Source organism: Schistocerca nitens, chromosome 1, assembly GCF_023898315.1.
Source record: "Schistocerca nitens isolate TAMUIC-IGC-003100 chromosome 1, iqSchNite1.1, whole genome shotgun sequence".
In the NCBI taxonomy this organism is placed as follows: Eukaryota; Metazoa; Arthropoda; class Insecta; order Orthoptera; family Acrididae; genus Schistocerca; species Schistocerca nitens.
Window position 1 is genome coordinate 1,069,984,945 of NC_064614.1, and position 13,529 is coordinate 1,069,998,473.

General features: G+C 46.3%; 1 non-coding gene across 1 annotated transcript; it reads right to left on the bottom strand.

Annotated features, from left to right (window-relative positions):
* Positions 1 to 11,825: 11,825 nt before the first annotated feature.
* Trnaa-cgc (transfer RNA alanine (anticodon CGC)) lies at positions 11,826 to 11,898 on the bottom strand. Its single transcript has one exon. It is a non-coding gene; the product is annotated as a tRNA-Ala (tRNA).
* Between the last annotated feature and the right edge of the window lie 1,631 nt (positions 11,899 to 13,529).

The window sequence follows — 13,529 nt, forward strand, 5'->3', positions numbered from 1 at the left end:
CCACCGCTGATTATAGCTATATGTTACAGCACAAAAGTAAACATATTGCTATTAATAGCGACTACGAACGGGGACATTTATAACTGTATGTTTATGTATACACATTACAAACATATCGTTATAACATCCACCACTATTGTGAACTGAATATTTGGGTGGACTGAATTCAGGTGTTCCAAAAACCAGTTTAAATTCTCACTACCATGAGGCCAAACAAGAAAAGTATCGTATCCTCTGTGAACCGAGGTATTAAATTTCCTTGCACATTGCTTCCTCCTTGCAGTTGTGCCTTGAGAATGGCAGGGTGTGCTCCTGCCGAAATATCGGCCAGTCGACGACGTCACCCGGCAGCAAACCCGTAAATTATTTGAACATTCAATTCGCACGGAAAAGTTAAGGTCTCACCGTACATCACCTTTGTAGAGAAACGCAGCACACTGCAGAAGGACAAGAAATCTGAAGCTCTCATCCCTATCACTGATTATAGCGAGGTACATATCTCGTCTGTTTGGGACAGTATAGTCTCACAAAACACGAGTTTCAGACACGCCCTTCAGATGCGTACTCGGGGAGGAGGAAGAAGCAGCGTCGCGGATATGGGCATGTAGGATTGCGAGGCGGAAGCCAGTAGGCATCCGACATCTGGCCAGGTTCTCCAAACAGCTGTCCGGCGGTCGATGCGCGCCGCGTTTGGGCGAGACTGAATAGGCCCTCGACGGCGCCCATCGGGTGCACATGTCGCGGTGCCATTGTGGACACGCCGGCCGGCAGTTTGTACCCGCCACTACGCCGCCGTAGTCTCTCTGCCGGCCGAGCACAAACGGATCCCCCTGATTTACGAAACGACCCGCCACCAGTACTGCCGATGGTTATTAACGCATACGTCTTCAAGGACATGTCCCAACAGCCACTGCAGCAGACAGCCGCAATGCATACGCAGGCTGCAAGCATGCCAGAGTACAGGGGTCTGCAAAAGTGGGCGCCATTCGCCTCTGCAACTTTCCTGTCAGCCATAAAATCGGAAGAAGACGACAAGAAAGCTTTGATTAAGGATCATCAGAACTCAACGCGATATTTAATTAAATAATGCATCAACTTTCCCTGGAAATACACTACTAGCCATTAAAATTGCTACACCAAGAAGAAATGCAGATGATAAAAGGGTATTCAATGGACAAATATATTATACTAGAACTGACATATGATTACGTTTTCACGCAATTTGGGTGCATAGATCCTGAGAAATCAGTACCCACAACAACCACCTCTGGCCTTGATACGCCTGGGCATAGAATCAAATAGAGCTTGGATGGCTTGTACAGGTACAGCTGCCCATGCAACTTCAACACGATACCACAGTTCATCAAGAGTAGTGACTGGCGCATTGTGACGAACCAGTTGCTCGGCCACCATTGACTAGACGTTTTCAATTGGTGAGAGATCTGGAGAATGTGCTGGCCAGGGCAGCAGTCGAAGATTTTCTGTATCCAGAAAGGTCCGTACAGGACCTGCAACATGCGGCCGTGCATTATCCTGCTGAAATGTAGGGTTCGCAGGGATCGATTGAAGGGTAGAGCCACAGGTCGTAACACATCTGAAATGTATCGTCCACTGTTCAAGGTGCCGTCAATGCGAACAAGAGGTGACCGAGACGTGTAACCAATGACACCACCGGTTGATACGCCAGTATGACGATGGCGAATACACGCTTCCAATGTGCGTCCACCGCGATGTCGCCAAACACGGATGCGACCGTCATGATGATGTAAACAGAGCCGGGAGTCATCCGAAAAAATGACGTTTTGCCATTCGTGCATCCAGGTTCGTCGTTGAGTACACTATCGCAGGCGCTCCTGTCAGTGATGCAGCGTCAAGGGTAACCGCAGCCATGGTCTCCGAGCTGATAGTCCATGCTGCTGCAAACGTCGTCGAACTGTTCGTGCAGATGGTTGTTGTCTTGCAAACGTCCCCATCTGTTGATTCACGGATCGAGACGTGGCTGCACGATCCGTTACAACCATGCGGATAAGATACCTGTAATCTCGACTGCTAGTGATACGAAGCCGTTCGGATCCAGCACGGCGGTCCGTATTACCCTCCTGAACCCACCGATTCCATATTCTGCTAACAGTCTTTGGATCTCGACCAACGCGAGCAGCAATGTCGCGATACGATAAACCGCAATCGCGATTGGCTACAATCCGACCTTTTCAAAGTTGGAAATGTGATGGTACGCACTTCTCCTCCTCACACGAGGAATCACAATGAAGTTTCACCAGGCAACGCCGGTCAACTGTTGTTTGGGTATGAGAAATCGGTTGGAAACTTTCCTAATGTCAGCACGTTGTAGGTGTCGCCAACGGCGCCAACCTTGTGTGAATGCTCTGAAAAGCTAATAATTTTCATATCACAGCATCTTCTTTCTGTCGGTTAAATTTCGCGTCTGTAGCACGTCATCTTCGTTGTGTAGCAATTTTAATGGCCAGTAGTGTATTATGTACTCGTTGTGACGGTTGTCAAAAGAAGGCATCGTATGTTGTAAGTTCAATAAACACTACAGATACACATAACAGAGACTTTAATCGTCAGTAATATATTCTCCCTGACTTTTTACAACAGTCTCCCAACCCAGAGGTAACTTTTCGATTCCGCGACTGTAGAATTCACGTGTTTCTTGACTCGAAGAACTCGTCGAGTCAGGTTTGGAGCGCATTTTCATCCGGAAAGGAAGTTTCTTGAAGATTGTTCTATACAGAGCGGAAAAGGTGGAAATCTAAGGGCCCAAGATCAGATGAATAAAACTCCTGTCTTTTTGTCACTGCAACACAATGCGGGCGGACGTTATTGTGGAGTACCATCACTTCGGCTGCGTCTGGATGACTTCATAGTTGTTGACAATAAATGTCAGCCCTGATAGTTACACGTCGGCGAAGCAATTTGTAGTACGTCACAGCGTCGCTGTTCTACCAAATGCATAACATAATCTTATGCGTGCGAGTCCTTGTACGGGGAGCTGCTGCTTTGTTTGGGCTCAACATTCTTCTTTTTCTCTTTTTTTTCTTCTTGAGTCATCATTCTTCCGAATGGTTTGATGAGGCGCGACACGAAATCCTCATCTGTGCCAACTTCTTCATCTCAAAGTAGCACTTCCAACCTAAGTCCTCAATTATCTGCTGGATGTGTTCCAGTCTCTGTCTTCCTCTACAGTTTTTGCTATCTTCAGCTCCCTCTGGTAGCATGGAAGTCATTCCCTGATGCCTTAACGGATGTCCTTTTATCCTGTCACTTCTCCTTGAAAATATTTTCCACATATATCTAGCCTCTCCGATTCTGCTTAGAACCTCCTCATTCCTTACATTATCAGCCCAGCTAATTTTCAACATTCGTCAATAGCACTATGTCTCAAATGCTTCGATTCTCTTCTGTTCGGGTTTTCCCGCAGTCCATGTTCCACTACCATACAGTGCTCTGCTCCAAACGTACGTTCTCAGAAAATTCTTCCTCGTATTAAGGTCTATGTTTGATACTAGTGGTCTTCTCTTGGCCAGGAATGTCCCTTTTTGCCAGTACTAGTCTGCTTTTGATGTCCTCGTTGCCCCGTCCATGATCGGTTATTCCGCTGGTAGTAGATTTCGTTAACTTCATCTACTTCGTGACCATCAATTCTGATGTTAAGACTCTTGCTGCTCTCATTTCTGCTACTTCTCATTACTTTTTCTTTCTTCGATTTACTCTGAGTGCATATGCTGTACTCATTAGACTTTCCATTCCACTGAGCAGATCATGCAGTTCTTCTTCACTTTCACTCCGGATAATAGTGTCATCAGCGAATCATGTCATTGATATTCTTTGATCTTGAATTTTAATTCCAGTCCTAAATCTTCCCATTATTTTCATCATCGCTTTTTCGATATACAGATTGAGCACTTGGGGCAAAAGACTGCATCCCAGTCTTGCACCCTGTTTAATCCGAGTACTTCGTTCTTGGTCATCCACTCTCATTATTCCCTCTTGGTTCTTGTACGTGTTGCATATTTCCCGTCTCTGTTCGTTTACCCCTATTTTTTCAGACTTTCGAACATGTTGCATCACTGCGTACTGAACGCTGTTGCCAGGTCGACAGATCCTATTGACTTTTCTTTAGTTTTGCTTCACTATCAACCGCAACGCCAGAATTGCGTCTCTCGTGCCTTTACCTTTCCTAAATCCAAAATGATTGTCATCTAACACCTACTCAATTTCCTTTTCAATTCTTCTGTACATTATTCTTGTCAGCAACTTGGATGCACGAGCTGTGGACTGTGCTATAATACACGCACTTGTCAGCTTTTGGAATCTTCGGAATTGTGTGGATCATATTTTTCCTTAGCGTAAAGACACCATTTCTCGTCACCAGGTTAGGTATGGTCGGTGTTGTTCAGGAGCCAATTGATGACGAGGAAGCAGAGATGTAAATATGGCCACCCGCTGATTTTTGTGATTTTGGCTTAGAGCATGCTGTACCCATAGGCGTGATTTTTGAACCTTCCCCATTGCATTCAAATGTCGCACGATGGTGAAATGAGCAAAGTTCATCACATTTGTTTAAACTACCTTCATCACGTCCCCAAGGTCTTTCTGAGACGTTCGCGTCTTACCGTTTATAAAGCAGACGAAGATGTTGAATTAGTTGCCCAACCTGTAAGTGGTCAAGTGTTTTTACACAGCCCTGCAGTGTTTATAGGTGCTGTTTCAAACTTCACAATTGATAATGCAGCGGATAATGATCATGGAAAGTTCTTGCCATGCTCTGTTCAATGAGATTATCACCATACAATGCGCAAATGTTTCTGGGCCCCTTGCTGCTGTCACTCAAGTGGCTGAATACATCGGAATGTTCTGAATGTTCTGATTCCTCCACTTGGCACTCCAGTTTCTAGTATCCACATCTCCACTCACTACCTCAAAGTGACAAAATGACAATATGTGAACCCAAATAGCAGCAGTGAACTACAAAGAAAAAATGACAGTCGATAAATGAGCCCGTATCATACGGAGTACTAACACGGAAAACAGAAATGCTAAGAACTTATTCACCAATCTAATATATTTTTTGCATTTTGATCATAATAAATTAAAGTGTTCTGCGCAGTTTTTTGTCTGTACATGAAGGCTTATCTCCGGAACTACGGTAGGAATTTTTGTACTGTTTTCACTAATATATAGGATCATAAACAAGATATGTTACTTTGTATAATTTGCAGTTATAGTGATGATAGATGGGTAAAATGCAGGGCGAACCAGCAGTCCACCGACAAAGTTTCGGAGGTGGTAGTACGGACCAAAACAAGAAAAAAAAGTCCAGTATACCTTACGAGTCGTGGGCATTAGTTCCGTCGAAGAGGTGAGTTTCACAGTAGTGAGGTAAATATGCGTTAATAGCTCTTTAAGTATACACCAAAGTTCATGTATATTGGACTTTTTTTCTTTTTTTTAGTGAATACTACCACGTATCAAAATTTACAAAGCAAAGAAATTTCAGTAGAAGAGATGATTGTCACAGTAACGAAGATGTTTATGTGCTCATAGCTATTAAGCAATACAATATAGAGCTCCTGTTTACTGGATTTTTTTATTGTTTCGGTCAACACTGCCACCTCTCAAAATACAAGCGGCACTTGGCCATTTTCGGTTGATAACTTTTCTGTGGGACATCGTGGAATATTTCTGCTTCGGTCCCTGTAATGAAGTTCCGATAGGTGACGCTGTTGTACGTAGTCTTCAAAATGGTGTCTGTAACGATGGTGCGTTCCAAGCAGAGAGCTGCACTGATTGTGAGTGTCTTCTGTCGGAAAATCAGAGCACCTCAGATATTCGTAGGCGCTTGCGGATTGTCTACAGACACGTGGTAGTGAACAAAAGCACGGTGAACCGTTGGGTGAGGTGACTATCATAATCACAGAAAAATCGCGCAGATACGACCGATCGTCCACGTTCTAGCTTGCCACACACAGCTCTGATTCCTGCAACATTGAACTATAGTGCCACAAAAATGCAAACGAATATCTACTTCTCCACGACAACGCAAGGCCTCACACAAGTCTGCACTCCCGAGATGAGCTCACAAAAGTTCATTGGACTGTTCTTCCTCATCTACCCTACAGCCCGGATCTCGCACCTTCCGACTTTCACCTGTTAGACCCAATGAAGGGTGAACTCTATGAGAAGCAGTCCGTGGATGGGTTTTGTAGCCCAAAGAGTGGAGAATAATGCGGTGTATTGGAATCCTGAACAAAACCAAGCTGCTTTCAGAAAAACAAATGTGATGGTTGGCTTTTTGAACGCCCTCGTGTGGAAAGCAAAGAAGTTCCAGTACAAGAGATTTGCCTCACAGTAGCAAATGTTTTGTCCTTGCTAATGGCACAACCTCAGCTGGCGCACTGTGACTGTTTCCGACTGGGCCACGGGCGTTACTTCGTAGTTCGCGGCCAACAACAAGCGCAACCCAATCAGAAACCTCGGCACCGCCACCAATGAGACGGACTTCCGCGTTGTGATAAGTGGTGGCCAGAGGAAACGAAGGGTTCATGTACTGCATTCGCATACGACAGTTCTGGTATGAGTTCGCTGGTTACAGTTCGTAGATACAGTTCGTAGTGGAGATCAGCCTGCAAGACTTAGTTCACAAGTGAAGTCAAATGGTTCAAATGGCTCTGAGCACTATGGGACTTAAAATCTGAGGTCATCAGTCTCCTAGAACTTAGAACTACTTAAACCTAACTAACCTAAGGACATCACACACAGCCATGCCCGAGGCCGGATTCGAACCTGCGACCGTAGCGGTCCCGCGGTTCCAGACTGAAGCGCCTAGAACCGCTCGGCCACTCCGGCCGGCAAGTGGAGTCACCTATAGCCTTCGCATAGGCGCAAATGTTTCTTACAAGGTGGCGGTGTGGCGTCCAGGAAGGACATACTCTGGTTGACATTGTATTCAGTGACGCTCGCTTTGACAGGCCACTGTGTAGTTGTATCTGTACGCAAACACATCCAACGGGTTGCTGTACAACGTGAGTTAAATATCGCAGCGCAGTAAAGTGTATATGTGTGTGTATCACTAATTTATTTGCACTGTCGCAGTTCCTCTGTCCACGTCCGAGCACTTAAACTCAATGTGACGTGTGTGAGCCGTTCTACCCAGAGAACCCGTACACACCATTTGGCGACGATAATTCCGAACTCACTGCGCTGCATAATTTCCTGTGTCACTTTGCTATTGGTTGCTTGCCTGTTCATTAACTTTCCGTGTTTGTGGCCATTTGCTGTTACAGATTGGTGCTCTTCGTTTTTGCTATCTTATTACTGTGTTTCCGTAGCTCATACGTTCACTTTAGGATTTCTTGTGTGTTTGTATTAGCATTTCTTTTCCATGTCAAAGCCACAGTTCCAAATGCCTCATTTGCTTGCCTCACAATTAGCGACGCCACAAACGCAAACGCCTGCGGCACCTTTTCTAGAGCCGGCCGCTGTGGCTGAGGGGTTCTAGGCGCTTCAGTCCGGGACCGCGCTGCTGCTACGGTCGCAGGTTCGAATCATGCCCTGGGGCATGGATGTGTGTGATGTCCTTAGGTTGGTTAGGTTTAAGTTGTTCTAAGTCTAGGGGACTGATGACCTCAGCTGTTAAATTTCATAGTGCTTAGAGCAATTTTTGAACCTCATCTGCAGTTACAGATGCAATAAATCAACCAGCTTACGCAACTGACGAAGGGGTTCATCCAAACTCAGATGGCAGCAAATGAGATACGGAATCAGGCTCTGTCACCCACTGTACCACCACAAGCCAGACAACCTTCGCTGCTGTCTCCATTTCGACAATCTGAAGGAGAAAACGAAGACTGGTCGGATTATTTGCCAAAATTTGTAGCACTCCTGGCCGCTCACTAAATCGATGGTACTGAGGAGCAGTCTGTGACACCGTCGGTGTCGCCGTCGTTTACCGCATTTGTGCGAAGTTTTTCCCTAATACCAGGCCAGAACTAGTTAACTTTGAGGCGCTATGAACAATTATTACGACGTTAAGACCTATGCGGCAGCTGTCATATTTAAATTCTTTAGGCTTAAGAAAGAACCGGGAGAAACGTACAGGCAACGGGTGACAGATTTTCAAGGGCTCACATGACAGCACTAATTTTAGTGTGAATATGGAAAATACTAGAGTGACTTGATGATTCGTGACGCTGTTACTCAAAACGTGGCAGATAGTAGAATCTGTGAACAAATCTTAAAATTACCTGACACCACGTTGCAACAGGTTTTGCAGATTGTCGACTTTCAAGATTTGTATGACTGTGATAATTTTCAAGCAGGGAACGTTTGTACCTTACCCCCGAGAGATAACATTGTACAGCAACGTAAGCAGCCCACTTCGAAGGCAAACACACAACGGCCCAGTCGGGTACGCCCCAGTTTTCCAAGTAAACAACGTGGTCGAAAATCTGCCGGAATGAAATCTTGGCTGCACTGTTTCAAATCTCACAAACGTGACCGGTGCCCTTCGCGTAACCCGACTTGTTTCGCAAGTGGTAAAACCTGGTGCGTTCAGGCTGTTTGTAGGTGACAAAGACTTCCTCTCAGAACAGTCGCCCACATAACTCGAACTGTCAGGTGCATGTTGTTCATTCTGAGCTAAGCTGTGATTCCATCGTAGAAAATAACAAACTGTGCAATACAAAGAATGAGTAGTTTTTTCAGTGAAATTCCACTCCAATAAGCTTTCCGTGGATTTTGTTATTGCTTGCCAGTCTGTTAAGTTTCAGTTAGGAACAAGAGCTTCAGTGTCATTGCTAAATCGCAATACTTATGATCTGCTTGTAAAACTAAAGTTACAGAAGTCCACAACTACGCTGACGGCGTATAGTGGATAGGATCTTGTAGCCGTCTATCAAAATTTGCAGCCGACTGTGTCGTTCCAGGTTCTGTATCCACAGGACAGTCGTAATATTTCTCGTCTTGATCTGTTTGACTTGTTTGGACTGCGTGTTGTAGGCAATGTGCTGGCAATTACTTGCATTTAGAGAAAGTGTTGCTCAGTTGTGTGACGAATTTAAAGATTTGTTTGCTGAGGGCTTACGCAGAGCTACCAATTTTTGTTGTTCGTATGACGTTGAAACCCAATTCACAGCCCCATTTTTTCAGAGATCGTGCGGTACCATACCCGCTCCGTGAAAATGTTGCAAAGTAACTTGCACAGTGGCAGGAACAAGGCGTCATTGCACGCATCACAGCCAGTTTGTTGGCATCCCCATTTGTTTTCGTGAAGAAACGTTCAAGGAAATTGAGAATTTGCGCAAAGTTTAAGCCCACAGTGAATCCTCAAACAGCAGTTGATTCACTCCCACTACCGTTATGTGATGAGCTTATGGACCGCTTAGGAGCGGATCACTTCTCCAATTCTCCAAGATCGATTTGCAGGATGTCTACCTACAGATTCCGTTAAATGAACAGTCACAAGAACTCTACAAACTTCTTCGCTTGCCTTTGGATAGTGCACCTGCACCACTGATCTTTCAACCTATTTGGAACAATTGACTGCAGCTGTGCCTTGAACAGATTGCTTAGATGGCACTGTGGTACAGACCACAGCAGAAGATCATCTCAATAATTTGCGCACTCTGTTCAAAGTGTTATCAGAGGCATGCCTCAAATGTAACAAAGACAAGTTTGTGTTCCTCCAGACTGAAATTGATTTCACAGCTCATGTGATCTGTTCCCAAGGTGTTCATTCGACGCCGTCCCACTTGCAGGCTATTCGTAACCTCAAACCACCAAGAAATCTCTTAATTTCAGTCAGTATTAGGGAAGCTGACCTACTATTCCCGCTCCTTTCCTCATGCAGCTCAAATCGCGAGCAGCTCAAATCGCGACGCCTTTAAATCATCTTTCATACAAGAACGTACCTTTCGTGTGGTCCCACGAATATGCCATTGCATTTCAGATATTGAAAGACTCTTTGCGATCGTTGCATGGTCAATTTCGATCCTGGAAAACCTCGTACGGCCGTGGCGTGGCACTTCCGCACAGAATTGGTTCTGCGGACAGGCCAATAGCTTTCGCCGCTAAACTTCTCAACAAGGCTCAAACCAGTTATAAGCACATGGAAAAGGAGACTCCTGCAATCATTTATGGAGTGACTAAATTTCACCGAAAACTGTATGGAAGAAAATTCTACTTAGTCACTGACCACAGACTGTTGCAGTCACTTTTCAACCCGGCCAAGACTATTCCACACCGCACTGGACCATGGGCTCTTATCAATAAGAGATAATTTACAGGCTCACCTCCAAGCAAGCCAATTCAAACACACTCTCGCGTCTTCTTGTGTGAGCGGATGCGGACTTTGACACAACAGAAGCATCGTGTTGTCACACCGATGCAAAGGAATTAGATGCTCTGGACAATTTCCCTCTGGATAACGAGATGGTCGCCCAGGCAACGGCAGCCGAAATGGACTTTCAGATTTAGTTGCGCTACGTATGCACGGGTAGGCCTCGTTCAGTGAAAGAAATCATTAGCCCTGTGAACCGCCGATACTTTGCACGTCGGCAAGACTTGTCAGTGCTCAAGGCACTATTATTTTGTAATGCACTGAATCAAAACTATTGTGTGTGGTGATCCTCAGCTTGCTCCACGTGGGTCACAGGAGCGCGGTCAGTACGAAATGATAAGCTCGCAGACACTGCACTTGGTTCGGCATGGACGCTCAAATAGAACAGAAGAGGGCACAGTGCCATGCTTGTGAGGAACTTTAGCCAACCCGTCCGCAACGATTTTTTTATTGGCCAAAACCAGAAGCGCCTTGGCAGTGTGTTCATTTGGACATTACTGGCCCATAGTGGAGCATCAATTGACTGATTGCCATCGAGCATATAGCGTATTTCCTTTTGTCGTGCCGATGAATTCAACATCACCACGTCGCACACTCCACTCTTTGCAGTCCATATTTTGCACTGAACGTCTTCCATAGTTGCTAGTGACTGACAACCTACCTCAATTTGTGTCGGCAGAGGACTTCCGTACATTCGTCACATCACCAGTGCGCGTTTCTCAAACAGAGGAGTGGAGCGATTCATGCGCAGTTTCAAACAGCAGACTGACAAGCTACGCACCCACCACACGCGGAAACAAGCTATGCTGCTCTTCCTCTCGTCTTACCTCCTCCAGCCCCGCAGCGGCCCTCCACCACCGGTGTTGCTCCATGGACAGCGCCACCGCACACTGCTTCAGCTGCTTCGTACACCACGGTGGCCCAATCAGGCAATGAATAACGCTAATCAACATTTTTTTTGTCAATATTGTCCGGCCGAGGGAAGATCTGGGAATACGGCAGTATTGTAAAATCATTAGGTAGATCCATATCTCATGTACAGGGTCCAGAAGGTTTGCAGTGCTGGCCGGTGTGGCCGTGCGGTTAAAGGCGCTTCAGTCTGGAACCGCGTGACCGCTACGGTCGCAGGTTCGAATCCTGCCTCGGGCATGGATGTGTGTGATGTCCTTCGGTTAGTTAGGTTTAATTAGTTCTAAGTTCTAGGCGACTAATGACCTCAGAAGTTAAGTCGCATAGTGCTCAGAGCCATTTGAACCATTTGGTTTGCAGTGGTGGCACCGGAACTAACTTCGCCCGTCTAGTGGTGTGGTGGTTAGTGTTTAACGTCCCGTCGACAACGAGGTCATTAGAGACGGAGCGCAAGCTCAGGTTAGAGGGGAAGGAAATCGGCCGTGCCCTTTCAAAGGAACCATCCCGGCATTTGCCTGAAACGATTTAGGGAAATCACGGAAAACCTAAATCAGGATGGCGGGAGACGGGATTGAACCGTCGTCCTCCCGAATGCGAGTCCAGTGTGCTAACCACTGCGCCACCTCGCTCGGTTTCGCCCGTCTAATTTACGTGCAGCCTGCACTCCATTCAGTGACTTGGGATCCTGTATCACCGCTACCAGGACCTGAACCCATGGACCTGGACCCGACGCCTCAGCCTGCACCGAGTGGACGACAGATGTTTTCCAGGGGTGGTCCATCCCACATCAGGACGCCATTGGGGGTCAACAAAATGAAGACTGCACTTCACTGTCGGACGCAGGAGTGTGCCCTTTACATCGTTTTTCGACTGGCGTTCTGGGGTGGTCGCAAGGAGAGTGAAGGGGCACGAATGAGGGCTCGACACCAGCTACAGACTGGGCTCCCTCGGCGTTTGCTGCATCGAGCCCCCCTCCCCCACGTCCCCGTGACCACCATCGTAGCAGCAACCGACGCTACACGACGACGGTGCTAAGGCTCGGGGAGGGGGGGGGGGGAAGAGTGTTGTATCCTCGCCATTGGACGTAACCGAACCTGGCGCGCTGAGACAGTTTCGAACTGGTGCCACCGCCAACCACAAGCGCGGCCTAATGACCAACCTGCGCGCTGCCGCCAACGAGATGGACTTCCGCTTTGTGATAAGTGGCGGTCACAGGCAGCAATAGGTTCATGTTCGTCGTTGGCGTACGACAGGATTCCAAGGTTGCAGTTTGTAGCTACAGTTCCCAGTGGAGATCGGTTGGCCTGGCGTAATCTACAAGTGAAGTCAAATGTCTCTGATCACAATGGGACTTAACATCTTAGGTCATCAGTCCCCTAGAACTTAGAACTACTTAAACCTAACTAACCTAAGGACATCACACACATCCACGCCCGAAGCAGGATTCGAACCTGCGACCGTAGCGGTCGCGCAGTTCCAGACTGAAGCGCCTAGAACCGCTCGGCCACTGCGGCCGACACAAGTGAAGTCACCTAAAGCCTTCTCATAGGTACAATATAAAATGCTGCAAGCTGTTCGAGATTCTGAGAAAAGTAGGGGTCATATACAATATGTACAACAACCAAGAGGGAATAATAAGAGTGGACGATCAAGAACGAAGTGCTCGTATTAAGCAATCTGTACATCGAGGAAGCAATGATGGAAATAAAAGAAAGGTTCAGGAGTGGAATTAAAATACAAGGTGAAAGGATATCAATGATACGATTCGCTGATGACATTGGTATCCTGAGTGAAAGTGAAGAAGAATTAAATGATCTGCTGAACGGAACGAACAGTCTAGTGAGTACACAGTATGGCTTGAGAGTAAATCGGAGAAAGACGAAGGTAATGAGAAGTAGTAGAAATGAGAACAGCGAGAAACTTAACATCAGGGTTGATGGTCACGAAGTCAATGAAGTTAAGGAATTCTGCTACCTAGGCAGTAAAATAACCAATGACGGACGGAGCAAGGAGGACATCAAAAGCAGACTCGCTATGGCAAAAAGCTTGGCATTTCTGGCCAAGAGAAGTCTACTAATATCAAATACCGGCCTTAATTTGAGGAAGAAAATTTCTGAGGATGTACGTCTGGAGTACAGCATTGTATGGTAGTGAAACATGGACTGTGGGAAAACCGGAACAGAAGAGAATCGAAGCATTTGAGATTTGGTGCTACAGACGAATGTTGAACATTAAGTGTACTGATAAGGTAAGGAATGAG